General features: G+C 38.0%; 1 protein-coding gene across 3 annotated transcripts in view; it reads right to left on the bottom strand.

Moving 5' to 3' along the window:
• FGF10 (fibroblast growth factor 10) overlaps positions 1 to 17,184 on the bottom strand; it is a 65,353-nt gene that overhangs the window by 30,933 nt on the left and 17,236 nt on the right. The gene's annotated exons all lie outside the window — the stretch shown is intronic.

A 17,184-nucleotide genomic window follows, 5' to 3' on the forward strand; every position in this document is an offset into this window, starting at 1 on the left:
CTGCCTCAGTTCCCATTTCTATCTTTTTCTTGACTAGAATAGTGCATTTTATTTCAAATGAGCTCTTAATGGTGCCAGAAGGGAATGACAACTGCTCCACCTCTACAGGAACTCTAATGCAGAAGACTAGGGGTTTGTGTTTATATTTTTCATGGCTGCATGGCATTAGAAATTTTTATTCATGCTCTGATGAAACTGTATGCTGAAATCCTACAGATTAATTAACAGTTGTCTGTAATGAATATTCTTGTTGCTAGTCCATAATAGTATATGGAGTAAATTTAAAGAGTACAGCTAAGAATTAAAATGTGGTTCATTTTAGACAAAAAGGCTGAAAAGACAGGAGACTGTTATATCCCTGTTTCTTAGAGTACCCCAGAAGATTCCCATTCTATGTTTCCAAGTTTTAATAATCCATAAAAATTATTGTATGCTTGAATGGATGACATAATATCAAATTTCTTGCTTTGCCTTAGAGATAAGCCTGAAAAATGATCTTGGATAGCAATTTCAACACGACTTTGAACTCATCCTTGCCAGCATCTTAATCTGAACACAGCTTTATCTGAGAGGGCCCTACTGGACTAATGGCTATCCTCAAAGATTTTGGTCTCTGACATCTGGAGGAATTGCAGAAAGCCTTGTGTATATTAAGTTCAGATGAAGCATAATTACAAGATAAGAACAATAATTTTGTCTCTTTTTTTATTTCCTGTCCATATCATCCCCTACTTGCATATGCATTCACCCTTCGAATTGCATGAAGACAGCAAAGTTGTAATTTTACTTCTATCTGCTGATAAACAAAGACAGAATGTAATTCTTTACAGTGCCCACTTGCTTGCATAAGACATTTTTTTCCCCTACAAGATAAATTTGAGAATTTTTTTCAGAAAAGCACCACTTGGTGAGCCGTTCAAAAGATATAAGGCCTTCAAGGCAGTTTTTAGTAAAAAAGTGGTATCGTGAGACTTCTGTCCTGTAGCTGGCCACCCCTGTCCATTAGATATTCTTTACTTAGTGCTTTCCCACTGGCTACTATCAGGGAAAAAAATCAAAAATTTAAAACCCAGCAGCGTTGCAATCTACTTCCGATTCAGGAGAAGGAATACTACTCTTAGTAATTCTGACATAATCTAAAAATCATAGTATAAAATTATTCTCTTCTTCAACATTCACTTAAAATGCATGGAAATGAATAGAAAATGACATAAAATTTGACACGGATTTTCCAAAAGGACATAATGTCACGGTAATCTGATAACTGTCTTTGATGACTGGTTGGGTTTTTTTTGGAGAAGGAAAATAAATGGGATTTCATCTATCTGGCTGGACTTCAGGAGAGTTGATGCATTTTCAGTGCTTTCAATAGTAACGTGGACAACAAAGCAAATTAAATTTGGTCATGAGACATTGAGAAATCTCAGACATATAAAGCTGTTGTAGTATATAGGAAGCATTTTATGAGACTGGTGAGTGGTGCAAGGTAATTTGATCACTTAAGACAATATATATTTACACAGCTGGGGTGCTCTAAGAAACTGTACTTAAAACAAGTATTCTGCCAAGATAGCCAAGTCAGAAGTTGATTTATCTGGAACTACATTTAAAACTGATTTTAAAAATCCCATTTAAAAGTTAAGGTACGGAATACCTTTTGAAGACAAGAGGCTCAAAATCAAACAAAATAAAAATAAGCTCTATGAAAGATTTTTCCTTCTCCTCACCTCACAAAGAAGTATCTGCTTTTTAATATCACATTATCAATGTATGGACAAACCTTACTCACCAAAATTAATGATTTACATAGGGGAATTGAAAGTCTTGTGTTGAAACTATTGTTACCCTCCAGTTGTGAACCAAAAGTGCAGGACAGTATTTTTGAGCAATCTAAGAAAAGGCATCTTGAATATGACACTCATTAGGGACCAGATTTAAAGTTCATTGGAGTCAGTGGAAACGTTTCCATGAACTTCAGTCTGGATCCTTTAACGGCACATATCTCAGTGACATCCATTTCCTCACAACTCAAACTCAACTCTCAATTAGATATATATTACTTTATCACATTTGAAAATATACACACAAAACAGAAAATGTCTGTAAGATAAAACATAACAAAATTAGGTATTAATGTAGGTTGATGATTATCTAGGTCTGTGCCAGATACAGTCAGCAATTGCTTTTTATCAATCTACAATGAAGGACATATTTTTCTTCAAAGAAAAAAAATATAATCACTTAATCAACAGCTTTCAGCAAACATATACAAGGGGACATTTTCTATTTGACCTCTAAAAGGGAAATGTTTGAATACCAAAACTAAAAATACTTCCTGCTTTCAAAGACAAGCAAAAGCTTGTGTAACTCATGAAATATATGGATCAAACCCTCATCTACTTGATATCAAAGCTGCTTCTGGAATCAATAGAGGATCCTCTTTTATACCACTATCAGGTCTTACTCTTGTTTATTAATATTATTTGGGTAGTTCAAAAAGTTTCTTGGACATGAGGTTGTTTGGACTTTGTGAGTGGGATTATACATAAAGGCATTGGTAGTATATAACAGTCTAATGAAGTATCTGATTTCTGGAATTTCAGTGACTTAGTGACTTTCTAATGGGGATGCTCAGAGCTTCTGTCATTTGTTGAACATTGCTAGTAGTCCTCAAAGAACTAATGTTTTTCTTCTTTATTTCTGTAACACCATATTAAGAGGCTACTTAAAAATACACACACACACATACACACACAAAAAGACCTCAGCAATTTCAAAAGAAATAAATAAGCCTGAAGCCAAGGCATGCAAGAATCAGTCTCAAATTTTTCAGTTTGCACACTTGTAGGTTATAGTAACTGTTTAAAATAAAATGCCACTGTAAGAAAAAAAGTGAAGGTTTTCCTTGCTGCTAATGAAGTAATCTTTACTAAGATCTGCTATGTACAAGGATTACCCTTGGGAATGCCTCTTCTCTGACTATCAAGAGCACTATTTTTTACAGTGGATTATTTTGTATGGGATAAAATCTGCATGACACTTTTAACACTTGAAGATTGTGAAAGGCAGTTAAAGTGTTGCTTCAGAAGTGCTATTCTTCTTCAGAAATCAGTGGTTTATGATCTAGTTAAATGTAAACTGGCCTTAATCCCAATAAAGTCAATGGCAAAACTACAGCTAAATTGAAGAACAACATTATCAGGTCCAGCAATTCCAGCTGCTACTTCTTACTGTGGTGTAATACAACAAACAGATGCATAAAATTTGCTGAGGACATGATATTGACATTGTCTGTGTCAGAAAACTAACTTTTGCCAATTTAGGAAATGAAATGAAAGCAGTATATTTTGTTACTCTATCACTGATAAGGCATTGCATCACAATGTCAGAAAGATAACTTTGATCTACATCGTAAAGAAAACATTTGCCTTAGATTTAAGAAAAAGTTCTCTAGTGCTTCCCACCAAAAAACAATCAGAACTATGCTTATTGCTTTCTCTTTTAAGGTTTATTAAGAAAATTTTCCTTCTAAATGAGAGTAATTAACATGCATGAACTGCTGAACTTTCTGCTTCCCTTGCAGCCACTTGCAGTATTTAATATATTGCCACTAAATTACTCAAGCAAAGGGTCAAGAGCCTGTCCTATTGCATTTCAGTGCTCAGTTTCCTTTGTTCAGTCAAACTCTTCAAGTTTTCATCAAAAACCAGCCTCCTCTTACTCCTTTCAACAAAGTTGGCAAATGTGCCTGGGGCTCAGCTTGCTTCAGAGCATGTTGCAGTTGTTCTACTCAATCTTCTGTAACACTAAACATATAACTAGAGAAGGAATCAAAAATGCCTCATTTTGTAAGGTTAAGGTCCTACAATTATTACAACAAATTCTGTAATGCCCAGCCTGATGAGAGTTCATGGCGTCCTCTTAATGCTCCTGTCATACTTGCTGCTTCTAAAGACACAGGTGGAAGACTTCACTTGTAGTGAAAACGTCTTTTCTAGTGCTTGTACAGCACCTCAAAAACCAGACCTTTTGGTCCCAGAATCCAAATTATTCATACAAAGAAAATTGCCCCAAACCACTAAGCAACTAGAAACCATGAAAAAACATCCAGACATCATTTAAGTGTACTTTCAAAAATATTCAGTACTTATTTCAATAAAAAGACTGAATCAGGATAATGGTACTATAGAGGAGAACCCATCTCATGTCTTTAGCTTACAAAACATACATAATTCAGGGAAATTTTTCTTTCAATTCAAGCAGTAGAAAATCAAATTCTTTTACAGGTTGTTTTCTTAGGAAGAAAGTTGCATGCACTAGGTGCTTTATTACATGTTTTAGGTGTGAGTGTTGGCCTACTGGGAGGCAGGAAGGCTCTACAGAGGGATCTGGACTGCCTGGATTGATGGGCTGGGGCCAGAGGTATGAAGTTCAATAAGGCAAAGTGTTGAGTCCTACACTTCTGTCACATCAACCCCATGCACCACTGCAGGCTGGGGGAGAGTGGCTGGAAAGCTGCCCAGAGGAAAGGTATCTGATCAACAGCAGCTGAACATGAACCAGCAGTGTGTCCAGGTGGCCAAGAAGGCCAAGGGAATCCTAGACTGTATCAGCAGTAGTGTGGCCAGCAGGACCACGGCAGTGACTGTCCTCCTGTACTGGGCACTGGTGAGGCCACACCTCAAATCCTGTGTTACATTTTGTGCTTCTTACTGCAGTGAGGGCACTGAAGTGCTGCAGCCTGTCCAGAGAAGGGCCATAGAGCTGGTGAAGTGCCTAGGAAATATGTCCTATGAGGAGCAGCTGAGAGAACTGAGGTAGTTTAGTCTGGAGAAGAGGAAGCTTTGAGCGGACCTCACTGCTCTCTACAACTGCCTGAAAGGACATCGTGGCCAGGTGGGGGTTGGTCTCTTCTGCCATGTCTCAAGTGAAAGGGCCTTCCCTACAGCACAGGAGCTAGCAATCCCCAGGAGCAAGAAATCGGCCAAGGAAGGCAGGAGACCAACATGGATGAGTTGGGACCTGCTGGTCAAACTAGAGAAAGAAGCAAATGAATGGACAGTGGAAACTGTGACAGGTCACCCACGAAGAGCATAGGGATGAAGTTTAATTTTGTAGGGATGGGGTAAGGAAGGTCAAGGTGAAGCTGGAACTAAACCGGGCAAGTGTTGGAGGATGCAGAAATTGTGTGAACAATTTCTATTGCATTTCTGCAACCTTTGCCTTGGCATGGCTGGGTGCAGACAGTAAAAAATACTATGCCACTAATATGGCTGCAGGCCTTGTGCCAAGGTGAAGGAGGAGTTCTTTTGGCAGGTAAACAAGTTTTATGGACACCTGCTGTGGTCCAATTAGTACCGTACAACACAGTATGTTTTCCTTATGTATCCAATGTGGCCTGGGAAAGAATCACATGTCTGTGTGTCATAAGCAGTATATAAGCTGTCTTTTCTCTAATAAAGCTGACATTTTGCCGACCAGAATGGCCCATGAGCATTTGTCCATACTCCTCCGCCGACAGGCAAGGGACATAAAGAACAATAGGAATTTTGACCATAAAAGGAAGGTCAAAGAAGGTGTAGCCCCCACCCCCAGCAATACTGGAAAACTGGTAATAACAGATGAGGAGAAGGTTGAGGTACTCAATAACTTTTTTGCCTCAGTTTTCACTGGTAACCTCTCTTACACCTCTTGAGTGGATGGACAGCAGGATGGGCCTGGAAGAGCAAAGTCTCTCCCACTGTAAGAGAAGATTAGGTTTGTAACCACCTGGGGCACCTGAATGTACATAAGTCTATGGGACTCAATGAGATGCATCTCAAAGTCCTCAGGGAATTGGCTGATGTAGTTGGCAAGCCACTCTCCATGTTTGTAAAGTCATGTCAATAAGAGAAAGCCGCAGGTGACTGAAATGGGGAGACATTGTACCAATCTTTAAAAAGGGTAGAAAGGAGGACCCTGGGAACTACCAACCTGTCAGTCTCCCCCCTGAGCATGGGAAGGTCATAGAACAGATCCTCCTGGAAACTGGCAACGCACAGGGAAGACTGGGAGGTGATTTGAGACAGCCAGCACGGCTTCACCAGGAAAAAGTCCTGCCTGACCAGACCAGGGGTCTTCCATGATGGGGTGAATATATCACTGGTCAAGGGAAGGGCTACAGATGTCATGTATCTGGGCTTCTGTAAGGCCTTTGACACAGTTCCCCACAACATCCTTCTCTCTAAACTGTAGAGAAGTGGATTTGATGAATGGACTGGATAAGAAAGTGGTTGGACAGTCCCATCTAGAGGGTAGTGGTCAGTGGCTCTGAGTGCCAATTATTTTGGCTCTGCCAAGGGCTCAGAGCCCTAATTATTTTGCCTCTGAGTCCCAATGGATATCACTGACAAGTGGTGACATCAGTGGCAATCTGTGAGGCCGGTGAGGCACTGCTATAGGCTTCCCAGAGAAGTTTTGGATGCTCCATCCCTGGAGGTGTTCAAGGTCAGGCTGGATGGGGCTCTGAGTAACCTGGTTTAGTGAAAGGTGTCCCTGCCCATGGCAGAACTAGAAGATCTTTAAGGTCCCTTCCAACCAAACCACTCTATGATTCTATGATAAGAGGAAATGGTGTTTAGTTGTGTGAGGGGAAGTTCAGATTAGATACTAGAGTTTCTTTTTTCACTAAAAGAGCATTAGAATAAGTTGCCCAGGGAGGTGCTGGAGTCATTGTCTCTGAAAATAGTCAAGTGGCATCTGAATGGGCCACTTAGGGATATGGTTTAGGGGTGATTATCCTGGTGCTGGGTTGACAGTTGGACTTGATGATCTTGAAGGTCTCTTCCAACCTTTATAATTCCATGAGATACACCTCTCCTTCATTTAAATTTACAACTTTGGTTTTCTAATGGTTGGAAACACAGGGATAACTTACTGACATGAACCAAAATTAAATGAATTATGAATTGCAACCGATTGATTTGCTTTAATGTACCTTATTAAATGGTACTATCTACTTCCTTCTTTTTAGCTTAAACAGTATCCCTTAGAGCAAGCTGAACGGCAACATCTGAATGGCAGTGTGTAGCACTTGCATCCAGAGTTCAGACGTAAACCTCTTCTCCTGTTTTGTTTGTACTTCTATCATGCTAGGCAGTAGCACTTGTGAAATAATAAAACACAGTGAGATGATAATGATCATGTAATTTTAAGCACTCAGAGGAGAAGAATACTTTGAAAACAGTCTTAAAATTAAAAACAAAAATTCAGACTTCAGCCAGATGATGCACATTGGCTAGCCAGTGTGAGTTTCTGCATGAACACCAATACCTCTAACAGCTTCTACATTTTATATGAAATCATCATACAATATTGTTAAAAAGTACTAGTTTAAAAAGAACTTTGGCCTGCAGGTATGAAACCTCCAATGAGCTCCATAAAATGAAGAAAAACTTTTAGCACAGCAATGTCTACAGTTTACTTAGACCCCATGACTATGATGGGAGTGGGATAAGGATACTCCATGCACCCCAACAAGGAAAGAGGAGGGAGTCACCTGCTATCTCCAGCCTTTGGAACGGGCAGCAATCAAAGGTCACAGGGTGCATCAAATGCTTCTTGCATCCTAGGTCTCAAGAGAGGACAGGATATATGAACCATGCCTTCTTTATTCTTTTGTTTTTCCACCAGGATGTGATTACACTATTTCCTCAAAATAAGAGAATAAGAGAGATTTGCCTGAAAGGCATCTTCTAACTGAGCTAAGATCAGTCTGTAATGGACTGGAACCAAAAGACTTCTCAGCCCCTTGAAGCATATTAACAGCAAAAGACAGGTATGCATCTCAAATTCCTGGATTCAGCTCACAAGTTTAACAGAGCAAGATATGTGACACTCAGTGTGGCCAATCTTTCTACAGTGGAAGACATTTCTGAACTGGTATTTATCGATTTCAAGATGACCCCGTTGCTCTCATACTTCTGTGCCATGAATTTCTGAGGAGTGCTGACTTCAGAGCTGACAAGAATGCCAAAAGCTGACTGCTCTCTGCTCCCCACTATGTACGCGGAGCGCTGCAGCACTCTCATCTGCAGGAGTCAGCCAGAGGACTCTGCTTTTGTTGGTTTTTTGCTTTGTGCTTGGCTGAGGTTTTCAACCCTCAGAGTCACCAATTTGCCTCGAGGCTGGAGTTCGTAATTAAAGTCTTGGTACCAGGATTTTGTACATTCTATTCTGCCTCTAGTCAGGATGAGGAAACTTTCAAAATAATTATCCAATTTTCAAGACAAAAGTAACAAATGAGTATCCAAAGAGCTATATGGTTCAGTATAGGCTATTTCCTCATACAGTTAATACAAACACCAGGCCTAAGTTTAGCAGTGATTAAGACTGAAAACTCTGCAGAGCAAAAGAGAAATAAATCTGTATTGAGGAAAATTGCTGTGGTGGGAAAGCTGCCCTTTACACATTACCACCCACAAAGCCATATGAAGATTCCATGGAAAAATGTGTGACTACTAGAGAGAGCTGGGTGGGAAACCATCTCTCTAGACCAGGAAACATTTTAAGATTTCAAAACTCTTCCCATTCTGCACCATGGAGGTTGAACAAACCACTGTCACCACTGAAATCACACAGGTGGGCATTTGTGCCCAAAGTAAAGTATGTTACAGAGCAAAACAGATAGTGACAAGATAAGTTTCAAAATCTAGAGAATTGAAAAAAAAATCTAAATTAAATATGAGACTTTCTCACCACTAGAGTCTGAGAACAAAGCATGAATAGGAAATACCTTATTGGAGCCCTTATAGCCTGGCAAAAATAACATTCAAGAGAATGAACAAAGCCCAGAAGAGCTACAGCAAACTTTCCCTTTCTCTTTTCAAATATAAACTCTTTAGAGTGATAGCATCTGGTCACCCCGCCGTCTTCTTTTCTGATGGCTCTGTAAGAAGAGCCACAACAAAATCCAACTGTCCTGATGTATGCTCTTGATCAAATCATACATGCAATTCCCTTCCCAGGTAGAAGCAATGGTGATGTGAGGTCCTTCAGTGCCTCCCTACTGTTCACTAACTCTAACCAAAAGTTTTTGTCATGGATTGTCAACTACATTAGTAGACTACCAATGAAGTATTCAATAATACATCTTAAAAAGGCCCTTGACAAACTCCATTTTGGATTACTTACAGAAAATCAAAACTTTTCCCTACCACGAGGACAACATTCAGACTGCTATGAGAAATAAAAATTTTTGTAAGAGCTTTACAAGGCTTCTATCTGCGAGGGAAAAATTCAAGTGACATCTGTCATAAATTTATGATTTTTTTCATTGATGTCAGATAGCCCAAGGATGTCTGGGAGCAGAGCAGGACATAAACTGACAATGATGCAAACAGCAGGGATGTTAACAGGTGAATTCTCTGCATTTGAAACAGTTAAAGATGGAAAAAGCCTGAAATTTGGAAGATTACATAGAGAAAAATGATGGCTTCACTCTACCACACTATTACTTCTGCCAATATCCAAGACTATTTCTCATGCAGACATGTCAACTGATTATGTTATCCTGCTACATCATATTCAAAGCACTACAGGATTTTTATTGCTTCCCGTGCCTCCAGAACATTAATTAGCTTATGCTGCTACAGCTTTGAAAATCTGAAGTACAAATATTAAATATTACTCTGTTCAACAGGTTGATTAGTATTATTCATAGCTTTGGTATTTCATATAGTAGACATGTAAATTTCAAGATGGAGTGGGTTTTTTTGGCTGGTGAAGTGTGTCTGTTCTGTATTTCTTTGGTACACCTTGTATCAAGAAGAAAACAATACTTTTTCCACATCCTCATGATTTATATAAATAAGGAACAGTCTTCTCTAAGGATAAAAGACATTTTGGAATGCTGTGTTGGAAGTCAGAGCTGCAGCATCATCTCAACTAAATGTTCCTCCTGTATATATAGGAAGGGAGCCATCAAAGTACTTTAATGAACTTGAGTGTCGGATGTATACAATGCAAATATTTTGGTAGCAGTGAAACGCTGTCCAGCTGTCTCTTCTAAGCTTTCAATCCAGTTTAGCAGGAAGCCAAATGGCCCTAGGCTGCTACATAAATTTGGTGACATCTGAAAGAAGTGGTGTGCTCAGCTGGACAGACAGGTTTTGCATGGGAATATGTTGTATTAGGAAAGTTATAAAGCAGCTGGAGATTTAATACAGAATCTGTGATGGATAAAATCCAGGGCTACTGGCTGTGCTACTGCCTGCCCTTAGTCACACCATCTTTATTCAACCAACACATGCAACATATTAACAATGCAATAATTAGTACACATTCCTGTCTGCTACTTAAAACTTCACTTCCAGATGCTGCTTTGGTCTGATCTCTATTTTATTACCTTTGATGATTCCCTGCACTTAGTAATACCAGGCTCCATTGCTAGTCGTTAGACTCAACAGTGGTTAGGCAGACACTAGCTAAAGCCAGCTTTCTAACAGAAATGCCTGTGCTTTTATTCCATGTGGCTAACTTCTCTAAATTACTATAATTCCTTCCTCCAAATTCCCTGCAATATATGTTCATTCCTGTGTGTATCTAGGCAAAACAACTGCAACCAGGAGAAAAAAAACCAGGCAACCAGATAATGACAAAAATTACTTAAATAAAAAAACCCAAAACCAAACTGGAAAAAACCCCAACCCCCCCCTCCAATCCAATCTAAACCAAACCAAAAACAACAAAAAACCCCCCAAATCAAAGCAAAACCAAAACACCAAAAACCTCCCAAATAACAATGAAAACCCAACCAACCCATAAAAAAACCCCAAAAAAACTATTTTACAGCAAACCACCTCAGGTAAGGTAATACCTTACACACATCCCTTCTCTTTTTTATTTTTATGGTTTTTCTACACCCATAACATTAACTGCCACCTACAGCTGGGCAGTCAGACCTGGTCATCTTATATAAATATTTCTGCTAAGGAAAAGTGCATGCTCTGTATGTCAACTGATGACATTTTTATTTATAATTAAATCTAAGAAATCTAATTTTTTTTTCTGGGCCTTGTCTTGCCTTTCTTTTCTACTCCTAGTTATTTTGTTGCAATGTATGTGACCAGTGTGAAATTATTTGACACATTTTTCTGGATAACAGACATAAATATGTAAATATGCGAAAAGATTTGCACATTTGGACATGACACTATCAGTGGATACCCAAAGGCATCAAAGATTTTTAAAGTTCTTTTAATTTAAAATAAACATGAAGGGAAAGATTTCATACAAATACAAACTGTCAAGGATTGTCTTGGATTAATCAAAATAATAATGCTTCAAAACATCTTTATCTGCTTCTTTGCTTATTGCTACAACACAATATGCTACACAAAAGGGGAAAAACCCCTCTAATTATCTACTTTGCAACAACTGGAAATATTCACAGTAAAGCCAGAAATTGTGAAGCTTAGCAGACGTTGACTTTAATGAACATCCTGGGATTGAGTTGTTGCAAGTGTTTATACAAGTCTTTTAAAAAGGAACAGAGCTGGTATTTTTGTCAGGATGGAAATCTTTTTAACACTTTTATTCAGTGAAACCCAAACTAGAAAACAAATGCTCAGAAGAAAGAGCAGTATACATCTAGATTGACGGCACAAACTCTTTACGAGTGCTAATGTTGATTTTCAGACAACTCTATTTCAATCTAGCTGAAGTACATTGCATTTTCAAATTTTGACTGGCTTTCTTTTGCCTAGAAAAGTGTCTAATTTCACCTTTAATCTTCCGTTATATTTCTAGCTACAATTTCAATCTGTCCTGCTCTTTTTCTGATATGTATTTTACAAGAGTGTCATCTCTCATTGCATAATGAGCATGAATTTAGGAGTGGTGCAATGCTTTAACTTTTGTTACCTATAATGAGCAATTTTCAACATGGACATTTCACATTATGTTCTGTTTCCAGATATGTGTTACACTGTTCTACTTACTGATGGAATGGAATAAACAAACAAAACCAACAAGCTACTCAAAGTCAATGACTAATTAAGTGTTAGTGTTCATGAAGTGTGTCAAAGCAAACAAGGGATGATCGGAGCTTGTTTGCCACACTCTTAAAGCTACTTATGAAACATATAACCGATCATCTTGATAATGGAAAAATAAACAACAAACAACTCATAAAAGTTGGGGTGTGTAGATTTTGTCCAACTGAAAGTGCCTAGGCAACTCACAAGGAAACTAAAGCTGATTCTGCAAGTCCTGCATTCAAGTGATGTTCAAACTCAAGAAAATTATCCAAGTGCCTGCACTAGGGTTTTGATACAAAAAATGAGGTCCTTAAAATTGTATATGTACTCTATTTACGAAAAATGGAAAAGGCTGCACTTATTTTAACTATGCTATATTCCATGGGCCAGTTTCCACCACTGAATATTAAATTCATCTTTTTTGACTTGCACTATGAGTTAAAAGACTTTTCCCCCATTGCATGGTTCCCCTGGGACCAGCAATGTCTAACCTGTCCAAAAGGGATGTTGGTTCCAGAGGTTCTTGCTTACAGGGAATAAAAGTTCTACTCTAAACTGTTCTACATTAGAGCAAGCTCTTTCCAAGTTGTCTTCTTTGAAAAAACTACTATTGCATAGCAGTTAATTGCTATTTACAGGCATTATTATACCAACAGCTTAGTCTGTTTCAATCAATATTAAGTAGAATTCAAGTCTCCTTCCACCCACTCTCCCAAAGAACAACATTAAATATAAACTCAATTTAACAACTCTGCCAAAATTTATTAATTTCATTAACTGAACTACCTAACACTCTTTTATTACACAACATACTAAATTATATAAACATATTTTTTGGCATATGTGTATTTTAATTCAAAACCAGAGTTGGACAGCACAATGCAACAATTGGCAAATCACAATCTTATCTTGGCTTTTGTAGTAATAATGTCCAAACAAAAGTAGACATTTACTGGCAACAGCAAACAGCAGAACTCACGTCTTTTTCTTTTCACAATTCACAGTATCATGTTGGCATTTGTTATACATTTCTAAGCACACTTTGACTGGTAAAAATGTCCCACATCATATTTCACTGTAATGGCTGTTTCACATTATATTTTTTAATCTAATCCACTTAAAAAAATGATGATCCAATTATTTTTGGTACAAAAGAATTCCTTAGGAATTCTGGTAATTAAATCTAGCAACCTGGAGAATTCCTTGAGTGTCCTATCATTTTTTCCTTCTGTGATCTCATATAGGCAAATTCAAGACAGCTCCTATGCAAGCAGTGTCAAAGTTGCTTCAAGCATAAGAGCCATATCAAACAGATTTAAAAGATTATTGTGCTGCTGCTCTGAAGAAGCAGGAATGAGGTGAGACAGAAGTGAACTGCCACACTTTGAGCTCACTGGCTGACCTTCCAACCCTTCCTCAACTTGTTCCTGCACACTCCAAAGCACTCTTCTCTTCAAAAGGAGTAAAGAAAATGGTGTTGGAATGTAAGAAAATATTGTAATGAGATAAAGGGAAGCAGCTACTTGCCTTTTCATTTCTTTGTTTTGTATAGCAGATAACTGATTTCACTGGAGTTTGGTCTGTAATAAAGTAATCTTATATGAGACATGATTGTCCTGAGGACTATATTTGGTTGAAAACCTTATGCTTTCTGTTTTCAACCTAACACCTACATGGATTCTATTAAAAAGAGAGCAGTGATTTATCACCATGTTTACACTGCAATCTTGACAACACTTCTGTTTAATCAGTATTATTATTTTACCAATAAAATTTAGTCTTTGGCTAAATATAGAAGAGAGAAAAAATATTGCTTAAACTGGAAAAATACCCTCACAGAACCTCAAACATTTTTCACAAGTACAATATATGCAGGTGTTCTACCAAATTTACTTCAAGCTTTTGTTAAAAAAAGAAAGATTAGGTACATTAAATAAAAAGAAAGGTTTTAGAAAGGTCTGTTTAGCTGTCAAATTTTTGTAGGATAGGCAGGAATCTTTTTGCATGTATATATGAAAGAAATATCACACAGAGGATGTGCAGCTGACCTACAAATTTATTTGAATGCATGACTGACATATGCAAAATATACAAGCATGTATGAAGGCTTTGAAATGCAAGCATGGGGACTGGACAAGTGCAGCTCTCATGCTTTGCTAACGATAGCTTCTCCCAGACAGTTTATGTAGTGTGCTGACAGTGTCAACTGATGTGAAGAAAACTTTCAGGTGTAATTAACCTCTGCAGCCTCTTAATGTAGTTTCACCTATAATCCACAGGTCCATATCAGAGAAGAGCAAAGAGTTTGTTCAGGCACAATTGAAACATTTCACAGAGAAGTCACTGATTAAAGCCAGACGTACAGACAGTAAAAGAAAAGGAAAACAGAAAAAAAAAAAGTCATGTGGTGCCCATTAACTCTATATATCAGCTGAAACAGACCACGCTTCTTCTATGACATCTTGATGCATCAGGGGAGGACTAAGATTAGCTTTGTTTGATATATCCATCTTAGAATGACAGGAACAGGGGAAATTATACCTAAGGGCTTCAGGAAACACTATATTGAAAAGATTTTTTGTCACAATATGAAAAAAACCACGATTGTCAACACATTATTTTCTCCCCTCATCAACATAGAAGCAAGAGACCTGTGTCATGTCAAATGCAAACACACAGCCACAGAGGATTTTTCAAGAAGATCAACAGTTTCGTGCAAAGTGTTAAGCCATTATGGGTATATGCTGCAATTCTCTAGCATTTCTAATTCAATAACTCTTAGGGACTGAAGCTACCTAATCCCTGCCTGGAACTGCCTATTCCTGCAATCGTACAGCATTCAGTGCCTTGCACTTCAAGTACTAACTCAGACATTTTATAAACTGTCAAACTTCTTGCCTGAATCAAGAACTTGGACGCAGGCCTGTGCAAAACACAATATAGTTATTCTCTACCTTTACCATCATGTCAGTAGTGAAGAGCTTGATTATTTTGGCAAAGAACACTACAACTATCTTCTGAGGATTTATTTTTTCATTCTCCAGTTCTTTCCTTTTTTTGAATTACTAAGCCACAGGTAACTTTTATGACCAAATGTTACTTCATCTGAAAATATCACTAATTTAATTTCATTTACCCATAGAAGTAATGGGCTTCAACCAAATTTTAAGTTCAACTTCCTAAATATTATGATAAAATAACTTTTTATATTTCTAAAAGAAAGAGAAAAATCTTGTTAAACTTACTGTAGTAAAAAAAAATAAAATTCAATTTGGACAGTTTTCATGACATATTTTTAACTAATTCCCAGAAAATGGCATGCTTCATCTAGACTGACATTATTTTAGACTTTCATTTTGTAAGAAAGTCTTTCTCAATATTTCATATTCACTATAACTGGAAAATGCTTTGGCATTTCAACATATTTAAGAAAGTAGGGAAAATAAGTTCCTTCCCCAAAACACTCATAACCCAACACTCTCCTCTCAAATTTCAAGAGGTCTTATATGCAAATCAATGAGAGTAAAATATTACATGATAAATGTCTTAAATTCGCCTTTGTCTACATTAGCCATATTTGGACCATCAGTCTTGACACAGTACTTCAACATTTTCAACATTTTACCCTGTCAAATACACTGTAAAACAGGCCCATTTCTATTGTCTATACTTATTTTACTAATTGGGCAGACAGCAGTCATTGGCAGAAGTGAGGTCTGGTTTGGAGGTTTACTAGTTTTGGCAATCTTGGTATTCCTCTTTTAGGTTTTGGACATGGTGGACAGTTCTAGTTTAAGACCTTAAGGTACCTAGAAGCAGTTCTCGAAACACAGCAGAATGAAAGCGTTATCTTATAAGAAAATAGCATGTCTAGACAGATCCAACCATCAGACCAGTAAGAAATGCTTCAAATTAAACAGCCCCAGAAAAGCCATTAAACCATGGTCTGGAAAGCAAGACACCCGTTTCCAGGGTGCCACACAGGAATTTCTATGCTCCACCATGCATAGCTTATCAGCCTATGTGGCTGATACATTTCTTCACATTCAGAACCCACAGGAAGATAGTGGGCTGTGTCTTAGCATGCTGTTCTCTGTTTAGCAATGAACTGAGTGTTAAGTTTAACAGAGGGGAAAAAAAAGGGGAGAATACAACTGCCCCCTACATTTACATTGTAAACTGTAAAGAATAAAAGCTTTGGGTCAGTTAAAGATACTACTTGGGCAAAAGAATTGAAAGAGCACTGCTGATTATCACGAAATCATAGAATCATTAAGGTTAGAAAAGACCTCCAAGATCATTGAGTCCAAGCTTTGACCAAACACCTTGTCAAGTAGCCATGGCACTAAGTGCCACACCCAGCCATTTCCTGAACACTTCCAGGGTTGGTTACTCCAACATCCCTTTGCAAAGCCCATTGCAATGCTTAACCAACATTTCAGTGAAGAAATTCTTCCTGATGTCCAAACTGAACCTCCCCCGGCACAGCCTGAGGCTATTTCCTCTTGTCCTGATGACAATATTTTGGTTGAACATAAGAATTATTTGTAACTCTTAGAGGAGTGAGACTGTGGAACAGCCTATAGCTAAGGGGTATGGTGAGCAAACCTATCTGGTGTTATTTGAATAATTCTGAATAAATTTAAAAAACAAACACTGGTGATAACAGTATTAGAGTTGCCATGAGGTTTTCTTTTGTTCTGCTTTCCCGTGATTTGACACATTTTTAACTAACAGACACACACCAAGCAAGTGTAAAAAACGCCTATTGCAAGGCTGTGCCTGCAACATAGCTCCCCACTCATCATAAATCACATAGCAATGCTGTTTCCTTCCTGATCCTGGGACACAAGGCCTCCCTGGTCACTTTGAAGTGATCCACCAAAAACTGATGTTACAAGAAGTAGTCAGGGGAAGATAAGTAAAGACTGTTTTTTCATACGATAAGTTCACTGGTTACCTATTATATGGCTTTGCAGAACTTCTCTATTTTAGGCCAAGAGCCACAAACCATTTCCCACCTATCTGTAACTCCCAAACTGCCACAGACAGATGTTTGTAGGTGGGAGAGGCCATCTGGGAATGCCCATCTTGTCTAAGACAATGTGTTCTGGAAGTGTGGTAAAGATGCCACTGATACTGTGCATAGGTTACTGTTCCACAGAAA

The sequence above is a fragment of the Neopelma chrysocephalum genome, unplaced genomic scaffold (assembly GCF_003984885.1).
Source record: "Neopelma chrysocephalum unplaced genomic scaffold, ASM398488v2 Primary Assembly neopelma1_96588, whole genome shotgun sequence".
Lineage (NCBI taxonomy): Eukaryota > Metazoa > Chordata > Aves > Passeriformes > Pipridae > Neopelma > Neopelma chrysocephalum.